Here is a 10,543-nt window from a genome sequence, read left to right as displayed (position 1 = left end):
GAAAAATATCTTTTAAATCAAATCACAGTTCCCAGAAATGTATTTTCAAAGTCTTCTAAAACATTTGCTCCAGGGCTGAAATCTGCATCTTACCAAATTTCATCAACATAGCACTGCTTGTAAGCCTACAAATCTAAATTATTTAATAAAAGAACTCTTGAAAGAAATTTATATTTATTATGGTAATCTGAAAGTTTGAGTGCTAAAAGGTAGATCTTACCATGAACTGATCACAAAAATTATTGGAAATTAAACTGCTTTACTCATGAGCTCCACAACAGTGTTCAAGTGGAAACTGTGACATCAATGCCTGCAATGACACCGTAGGATTTTCAGTACTGTATTTCATGACTGTGCCCTACAGGCCATCTGAAGTGAAGGACTATGTTTCAGCAGCACACAAGGTGTTTTTGTGTACAAAATAAAAGGCAAAGTTTGTTCCAGACCCCTTCTCGTTATAACCTTATGGGCAGGATTCCAGTCTCCCCCCTCTCTCCCAGAAATCACTGTTGCTGATCCTCTTAATCTTCACCTTTTATTTTGTGAAGGTTAGCTCAGGATGTGGACTAGAGATGTACAAATATGGTTATTATTTTCTATGCCTTTCTATGCCTAAGCTTTCTTTTTTTTTTTTCCTTCCTCTTTCAGTTCTCCAAAATAAACAGGTGTTTTACCAGGACACCTAGGTGTTCCTCTTATATGGTTCCAGTTAGTCTAAAATTCATCACTGTGGCTTTTTGTTCCAGAGTATTCTGATGAAAGAGCCTTGAACTTCCAAAAAATGAGTCTTTCTCCCAGAGTCAATAGTCCAAACTTACAGTAATGCTAGTAGATAAACAACTATCAACTGCTCCTTAAAATAACTCTATTAGATTTAAAAGTGTTTTGTTTTTCTTTGGTGTGTGTGATTTTTTGTTTGTTTTTATTTTTAATTATTTCTTGCATTTAGAGTGACCTTGAATTGGATTCAATCTTATTGATCCATAACTCTTGGGTTCAGTTTGAGTATCTTTTTAAAGGAGTAGTAGAACATTTTCCATACTCTAATTCTCCAGCAAAGATATTAGCAACAGACTATATACCACTGCTTACCTCTCCTCTTCTTAAACACTTGCCTTGATTTTTATCAATAACATCGGATCTCAAAAGTATTTAACAAATAAGGCAATGATTTTTATCAGAATTTTGGAGCTAAGGAAATAGAAACACGAGGTTGTGAAGTGACTGCTTCAAAATCAGTTGGAAGATCAGTGCCAGGGCTGAGAACTCAGCTTTCCATTCTCACTGTGGAGGTAATGCTGTCTATCTCGACTTCCTTATTACCAGTGTTAGTAAGAATTCCTTCTAGACTGTGATACTAGTTTCCCTGTAATTTATTAATTTATTTTAGTGCTGTTTTGGATTTTAAAGTTGTCTAGTATTTATCAGAATGAGTAGGTGCTTCTATATTCTCCCTGATGAGCTTTGATATAAAGAAGTATGTCTTGTCAGCAACATGTGTATGCTTGTGAGTGGTTTCCTTTAAAACTCTTTGATAGTTTAGCTAGATTTCCTCCAAAGTATGACCTATTATATGGATCCAGCCTGCTTAAACTGTTTTCCTACCCCACAACCTCCTCCTGGAGCCTCTTTTCCAAGTGTCTGCAGGCAGGAGCAGGGAGTGGGATGCTGGTTGAATTCACTGGTTTGTCAGCCTGTGACGTGTTCCCTGCCTCCTTCTTTCCGTCTCTCCACAGCCCCTTCATCAACAACACATGGCTAGATAGATGTGCCTCCAGCACATGATAAAGATAATAACATCTCCCATAATATTAGGAGTGTGTTTCTGGCCCTAGGAGTTCCCTTGTAGATGTGGCTGGATGCTGTTTGTGTGTCATGGTGCCTGATAGATTTATTTGTCTTTTCTTTTTTATGTCTTGATGTCCTTCTCCTCTGATACTGGAGCCTGCTGATGTTACTTGGTATAGTGCCTCCTTTACCTCTCAGATACAGGGCACGGTACTTACTGCTCCATTATTGACAAGACGCCTCACATGAGAAATAGGTCTTACAGGATTTGCAAGGTAAACCTGATATGAAGACATTTGCTTGGCTAACTTCATAGAAAATAATAAATAAAAGTATTAAGTCAGATCTCTCATGTAGATTAATATTCCTGCCTGGATCAGAGCAGATGGCTTGTCCTTGCATTCTTACAGCGAAGTCCTGGTACTGCAAAATAATTTCCTACCTATATTGGGCTTTGATTCTGCAGGTCTTTTTAGTCAGTATACTCTTGCAGTTTAAAACTTGCTTCAGTGTTTTACTTTTGATATGTTTATTTCAGTCTATAAGTGGGGAAATGGACATTTTTATTAGACGACCTACTCAAAATGATGACTTATTAAAAGAAGCTGTGGTGCATTTTTCAGATAGTCCTTACTCCTTTCATAATTAGTCCTGTTCCTTGGAAAGTTTCTCATTCCCCTAGTCCCACCTGCCACTTTACTTACATGTTTCTGGAAGAGGAGAATTGTGTCCTGAACCAGCAAACTCAAAGACTCACTTTTGCAAATCAGTTCTGTAAACAAGGGTGGGTTCAGTTGTGCGTTGAAGTAATTCCCTGAATTTCATTTATCTGAAACTTTTGCTTCAAAAGAGACTATAAGATCTTTTCTTTACTGTTTCTTTGTTTACCTAAGAAATTAAACATATAAACTTTTGTTGTCATTAATTATAGTGGTTCCCATTCCATCTTTAAAAATTGAATGATAATTTTAAAGTTAAAACAGAATTGAAATTAAGTATATACATATATATATATATTTATTTTTTTCTCATACTAGCAACTGTTTTCTCTGGCACCTTGCAATAAATCAACTACAGATCATGTCTGTAGCCAACACCAGTAGCAAAGACTACTATTGCCAGGAGTAGGATGTATCTTAGTAAATGGCAGAATTTGTTATGGACTCATTTTACCCACACATAAACGGAGCTAACATATTTTCAAGAATACAGATCTGTTTAATTTGCTACTCTTTGCAGAGAACTTTTGGAGCTCCCAGAACATATCATCGACATTCTATAGAAATGTGAACTTATTATTTTTCAGAATATATAGTAAGCCTTATTTAAAAGAGTCTTGTGGAATTTGTAGATTCAAAGTGACAAATATTCTACATATATTGTGTGTTAGAAAAGATATTTTAGAATGTAGAATGACTTAATGAAATAATATTGTTAATATAAATTTTAAAGTAATTTTCAAAGCAAATGATCTGTTCTTTATCATGGCTGAGCAATCCTAAGGATCAATTATAACATTCCCTTAAATTTTGTGTCACTTTTCCTATGGGAATGATGGAACCATATCAGAATTTTGAAGCCCAAAAGGCCTCTAGGGAACAATTGTGATGAAGATTTCTCTTAGAAAAATACACAGATGGAAAGGTTTGTTATGATCACAGTTGGATGAAAACCATCCTAGGGATTTGCAAATGGCAGTTGGCAGAAAATATGCAAATTATGATTCTGATATAGTAGATCTAGAAATAGATTTGTTATGAGTTACTAATTTTTATAGATACTTATTCCTTACTGTTTATTTGTTTTAAGTTGCTTTTGTTGGAAGTCATGACATGACAAAAGAACTTTGTGATAGGGGCTGAAATTACTGCCGTCTTGAATGGAGATGGGACATTGTACTTTCTGTTAAATAACTGAAATAACTGAAAAGGAAAACAGGCAGAAATATTTCTTGATGGAAACAACTACTCCTTCAGTGGTGTAGACATGGAATAATATCAAAGATCATTTAATGATGAGTTACTACTTCAGATATGTGAAATCAGTAGGAAGCATTGGCAAGCTACAGTGAAATCTGCAACATTGAGAGATTACTACTGACGGAGAAAAAACATTTCTTTTCCTTCTGTCCCTAAAGCGTAATGAAAAATATGCACTAATTGATAAGAAGAGATCCCAAGTCTGGAGAGAGCCATACTGGAAGAAAAAAATGACTGTGATGAGGGATGTTACATGCATAGGAGGAAGGAATATTTAAGACCAGATCTTAAGTCAACATCTGTTAAATATGCAAAACATAAGGAAAACAGTAAAACTGACATTTCTAATGACTGACATCACTAAGGAAACACACGTCAGGGCATGGAAAGCCAATGAATCTGTGTTTGTAATGCTCAAATGTTTATTATAGTTCTACAAATAAATTATTCTCCTGTAGAAATTTTTACTTTGTCTTTTGGTTGAGATCTGTACAGGCATGAAAAGTGTAAGTTTTACTAAGAGGTAGGATGCATGAACTTCCCACTGCTTCTGGGACAATCTCAGTCTAGCCAGGAAGAAGTGCAAAACTGTCAGCAATTTTTCTTGTGATCCACAGCACTTATGGCACCCAAGGAAAGCCACTGCTTCTCTTGCTGTTCTTTTTTTTTTTTTTTTTTTTTTTGTCTTAAAATAGATCAAACTCATACTTTTGTTTTAAAATAACGGGGACACATATCACAGTCACTGAGCAAAATACTGAATCTTTGCAGAAGTCATCAAAACTTTGTTCTCTTGACTATCTCTAACCATAGCAATAGAGTTCTGGTTCACAGAATTACAGAATTGTTGAAGTTGGAAGGGACCATCTGCTCCAAGCCCCTGCTCAAGCAGGACCATCCAGAGCAGTCTGTCCCCAGGTGTGGCCTCACTGGTGCTGAGTAGAGGGGAAGGATCACCTCCCACAGCTTGCTGACAGTGCAGCTCAGGATACCATTAGTCTCTGATGCAAGGGCACGTTGTTGGCATGTATTAAATTTGGTGTCCACCAGGACCCTCGGGTCCCTTTCTACATAGCTGATTTCCAGTCAGTTGGCCCCAGCCTGTACCAGTGCGTGTGGTTGTTCCTCCCCAGGTGCAGGACTTTGCAATTTTCCTTGTTGAACCTCATGAGGTTCCTATCAGCCCATTTCTCCAACCTGTTGTGGTCCCTCTGGGTGGCAGCACAACTTCCTGGTGTATGCACTACTCCTCTCAGTTTTGTGTCATCAGCAGAATTGCTGAGGGTGTGCTCTGCGCCATCGTCCAGATCTTGTTGACTAGCACTGCACACATTATTGACAAAGCTATCTTGAACCATACACAAAACACTATGCAGGTGATTTAAAATAATCTTCCAACTTCTCATTTAATATCGTGCTTTGGGCATCGACTGAAGTCTTCTGCTTCCAAATAAAGCCGAATGTTCTGCTTAAAATGGTGACTTTCGGACTAACGTTTGAAGTACGTGCAGATCACTTCTCTGTTTGATCTATTCCATTTCCAAGTCAAACCCTCCATTAGTGTGTTCAGAGTAAGTTAATATGATGGTTATATTACTTTCAGAAAGGACAGCGTGATATTTTTAGGACTATGAATTGTGATTATGGGATGCCAGTCTTTCAGATTTCATTTAGACAGACAGTGCTATCTTCCACATAATCATTGTTTTGGAACCTAAAATTCTTTCGTCGTAGGATCTGCTGTCATTTCCCCACTGACAATATCTCAGTATGAATGACTGTATAATACACAGTATAATATATTATTAGAATTAACGTATGTGCTGGGTACTGTGGGGTATAATGAATGCGTGCAAATTTGCCCAGTTCAGTGAAAGACCACATACACAGGGTACCAGTGATCCCTGCTTCAGGTAACTCTCACCTATAAACTCTACTAGGCTGATTATGGGATTTATAGTTGTTTTGCACAAAACAATGATATTTTGAGGGCAGGTATGAAATAAAAAGAAGGTAGTGTGTTATTTATCAGCAATGGCAGCATAGCCTATGTGCTTCTTGTGAACAAACCAAGAATCTGTAATGTTTTGCTGGAGAAAAATGTGAACTCTATGTAGGCCAAACAGGATTATCTTCTTAACGACAGCAATTTGCATTACTTTTAATAGGATTTATTCTTAGTGGCTTGTAGCAGAGAATGAAAGAAACATCTCAGCTCTTTAAACAAGATGTTCCCTAAATGAGTTCACAGGGTTACGTGTAATACTGGTATTGTATAGGCACCACTGTGAAACAAGGCTAAATTCAATGACACAACCAAGAAGAAACAGAGAGGAATTATTTTAGCCCTTCTGAACATAAGCAAACATTTTGTTAGTGAAAAGAAATCCTTAGATAATTTTGGCGTGAGATGAGGCAAGGAGAAATAAAGACTATTAAATGTGTTCTTTAGTGCATTAGAGGAACTTTTTGTGAAAAGCAGAGTGGAGCATCTACAGTGGGTGCAGAGCGAACCAGAGAGGATCACAGAATCATTTAGGTTGGAAGAGACTTCCAAGATCACCTAGTCCAACCTCTGACCTAACACTAACAAGTCCTCCACTAAACCATATCGCTAAGCTCTACATCTAAACATCTTTTAAAGACCTCCAGGGACGGTGACTCAACCACTTCCCTGGGCAGCCCATTCCAATGCCTAACAACGCTTTCAGTATGAAAGTAGGATGGTTTTGCTCAGACAGCAGAGCCAGGCTGTCTGGCTGGGTTCTCAGAAGCTGCTCTGGTAACCTCCGCAGTGAAGGTGAGGGCAGATGCACAGAGCCTCCACTACTGACATACAAACTGCAGAACAGCAAATGTGCAATTTAATAGTAACAGTTTTTCATATGTCATTTCACTCTTGCTACGAACCCCCACACAGTCTTTGCATAACTTAGGCCAACGTCTTTAAGTTGTGTCAAAAAGCAGATGACACTTTTGTGCTTCGCACTGGGGATGTGTAAGCTGCATAGTAAAACAGCTAACCAGATAGCCTTAACTACAAAACCTTGCTGATTTGTGAACTATCATCCCCCTTTACCCTTTTCTTGCATTTTATATGCTGTATCCTTGTGCATTTTTAAAGATAAAGGAGATCAAGCCCAACATTTAACACAGTGTCATATGGTGTGATATTATTAGTAGCTAAAATAAATTTAATTTGTGTCATTGAAGAAGCTCTAACAGAAAACTAAAGCTATCTGTAGGCATTTTGGTATAAACTCCTCCAGCTGTCTCTATAATCTGACCACAGAATACTTCAAATATTGAACCATGTTAATTTGAATAGAAATATGATCTGCATCACACTTACTTCCCAATAATTGAATAGCTGATAAAGTATCTGCTTTGAATGAATACATTTAATTGAAGGAGAAGCCAGTATGAAATACGAGCCTTTACGAGGAACTAATTGTGTGGCTTAAGTTACGGAAAGATGTGACTGGCTGTTGACTGACTCTGAGTTCCCCAGAGGAAGTTTTACTTCCAAAGTAATTGTAACAACCCTACCAGTGTAGCGTGGCGATAATCAAGACTGATGCTTTCCCAGATTACCTCCTGTTGTTTGATTAACCATGCAAAATGTCAAATGATTTCATGCCTTAATAAGGAGCTACATGAAAGTATGGGGTTATCAAGAAATATAGAGGATGTTACGTAAATACTCTGTAGTCCTTGACTGCTCTATAGTCAGTTTTATTCACTGTAAAAATTGCTTGAGGCAATGGCCTTGAGTTACCTTCATAAGAGGTGAAAGAAAATAGTATGGGAGGGCAGGCTATTGACTGGTGCTAACGTATCAGACATTTGGGATAGGGCCCAGAATGTTGTACACTGTGATGGCACCAGCTATTGTGCACAAAGAAACACATTTTTCAAAGTTACAGAAAGAAATAATGTCAACACTTAGTTTTCCCACCAAATGGTAAGGAAGCACACAACTTGCAGACTGCAAATGGGAAACCTGTTATTTGGCTTAGTGAAAATGCCCCTTGAATAGCAAAGACAAAACTCCTGCTGATAAACAGGGCACTGTCTTTTAATGTTTTATCACAACAGAATGGGACAAAACTGTGTAAGAGAATAGCAACACAGTTGTAGGAATGTGGATAACTCTCCTGATTGAACTCTGACAAACTCATCAGTGCAACTATGAAAATGAGATGAAAAATGCCCCTTCACATCAATTCCAGCTGGTAAACTGAAAGTCACTTTTGTACATGTAGTATTTACCTGAATAATAACTTGATTAAGTACTCCTCATCTGAGTCGAGAATCCTCTGAATAACTAGAATGCATGATCTGTACTTCTATTTTGCTTAATAGAAAGCCCAGCAATTACGTCGGTCAAATTATGCCAGTCAAATTAGACTATTGAGAAGAGAGAGAAATTCATTACACCAAGAAACTATGCTTCTGTACAGCATTACTGTAAATGAGCCCAAGTGGACTAAACCCGTGAATCACTCATACCTCATGGTGAAGAGCACAAACAGCCACTTAGAATGAGTAAGACTCTTTGACTTGGCCTGAAAGCTAAAAATACGACCCTGTATCTCAACCTTCGGATAAAGTGCCAAAAGAGCTCAGGATACTGACTGAATTCCAAGGAAAGGGGATTTTCTTTAAAATTATCTACAGAATGCTGTAGGCTTTTATGCATGATAGTCTTGCATATATAAATGAAAAAAAAAAATGTGGCTGTAAGGATTATTGGCTGTTAGTTGGCAAATGCAGAGGTTGGGGTCGGGAAGTGTCATAAAGCAATAAAACCAGGCCCTCATGGGGCGCAGAGCACATACAACTATGCATGGTATTAATCTTGGGGTTGATCCCCACTTAGCAGATAAGGTCATTTTGAACTGATCTGGTACTTTCTGAGTACTAAATATCCTGTATACATTCCTAATATACTCAGAACAGCACAGACAATCCTGCAACTCCACTGGCACAAAAGCTTGACTGGCGTGAAGCAAGGGCCTGTATCAGAAAACACAGTCTCATTTTAGTAGCAAAATCTTTGCGTGAAGTCAGCAGAAACAAAGATGGAAATCTGAATTTGCAACAGAATTGTGATAAGACTGAGCTGAGTCATTACCTTTTGAAAATATTAATGGCAAGCTCTAAGTCTGCAGTTTGCTTGAAATTCTTGTCTGCTTCAAGAACTATTTTAACTAATGCAATTCTCTACTGCGCACTCTGACTAAAACACAGAGATCCCAAGAATGATGAAAAAACTCAAAGTGATCAGCCAAATGAGCTGGATGGTGTGGTTTAGATCTATTGCCCCTCTTGGATGCTGATCATACCCCATCTCCCATTACTGCAGCTGCATGTGCACTCCTGGCACAACCCCTGTACATCAGGAAACTTCCCTCATCACAGCTTCTGCCTTTGTGGATAGGTGAGGAAAGAATATTTTGGTTTGACAGGACTTCTCTTCCTTAAGCTCCTGCCCCAGGTGGTGTTTGCTGCTCCTTGAAGAGTTTTTGCCTGGTTCGACTGCATGCAGCCAAGAAAGTATTGATGACAGAGCCTCTGACAGTAACACAAAATATACTCAGTACAACCTCTGTGGGCCAGATTGCTTCATACGTGGCTGAACAGGACAATTATGCACTCTGTCCTTGGGCAGGATCAAGCAGCAAGCTAAAATCCAGTATCACTAAGTGGCAGTAGTGCGGTTTTATAATACTGAATAGCAGAAGCAGCTGTGGAAGCTGAGGGCTTTTTTGGTTTTGACTGCAGAAGCAAACTGGGACTGGGTATAGCACAAAAAGAAGAATATTAAAGAAAGGTATGCTAAAGTCTAATGCCATTTAGCATGAGAATGGCATAAAAAATGTAAGATAGAAGACATCTGTGATGTCTCTTTGTGTGTATATTACTGAGGATTCCTCTCAAAAGCATACAAGTATACAAATATTCACGTTTTCTGTAGTTGTAAGGATGCCTGTAAGAGAATTACCTGTTTCATGTTATCTGTGGAAATGGTTCATTTTTAATAGTAATGCTTTAAATAATGAATCACTTCCAGGGCTGGGAGTAAGCAAAAGCATTTTCCATTTGGTTATTCATTCTCTTTATTTGCAGAGGCCATGTAGGAATTCAAATTAAATGAATCTAAAGTGGATGTCTTTTAAGATGGAAAAATGTAAAAAAAAGCCATATAAAATTATTCTTTTTATGGCTTAAGAAGACATATATCCATACTGAAATTATACAAATTCTGTCTATTTTTCTGCGGCTATTGTATTTTTTTCCCTTCTGATGTGAGCCTGAGAAAAAATTAGATTTGCTTTCCCAGTACAGCTTGAAATTAAATATTAAATAGCTGATTTACCAGGAAATGTAAGGTGTTTCCAAACAGTCTCCTTTTGCTTGAAACAAATTTATTGCAGGAACAGAAAAATGCATATTAGTCATCAAAAGCTGTTTATAGATGAGTTTAAAGTGCTATCAACTAAATGATTCTCATCATGTAGACTAAATTCCAGACCAATAATGCAGACGAGAATTAGTGGAGGATGGATTAAATAGCCAGAGGTAAACTGAAAATGAGGAACAGTAATAATTTGCATTTGGCTTGTGACATAAATCCAATAGAAAGGTTTGTATTTTCTAACTTGGTGTCATCCAAATCTTACTTTTGCTACTGAGGCCAAAATTTAAAAAGTGACTGCTTATTTTAGATCTGTATTTGATGGAGGCCAAGTCTGATCCTAAATATGTTAGGT

This window comes from Anser brachyrhynchus, assembly GCF_964034855.1.
Source record: "Anser brachyrhynchus genome assembly, chromosome: 1".
NCBI lineage: Eukaryota > Metazoa > Chordata > Aves > Anseriformes > Anatidae > Anser > Anser brachyrhynchus.
This window is presented reverse-complemented; position numbering follows the sequence as displayed.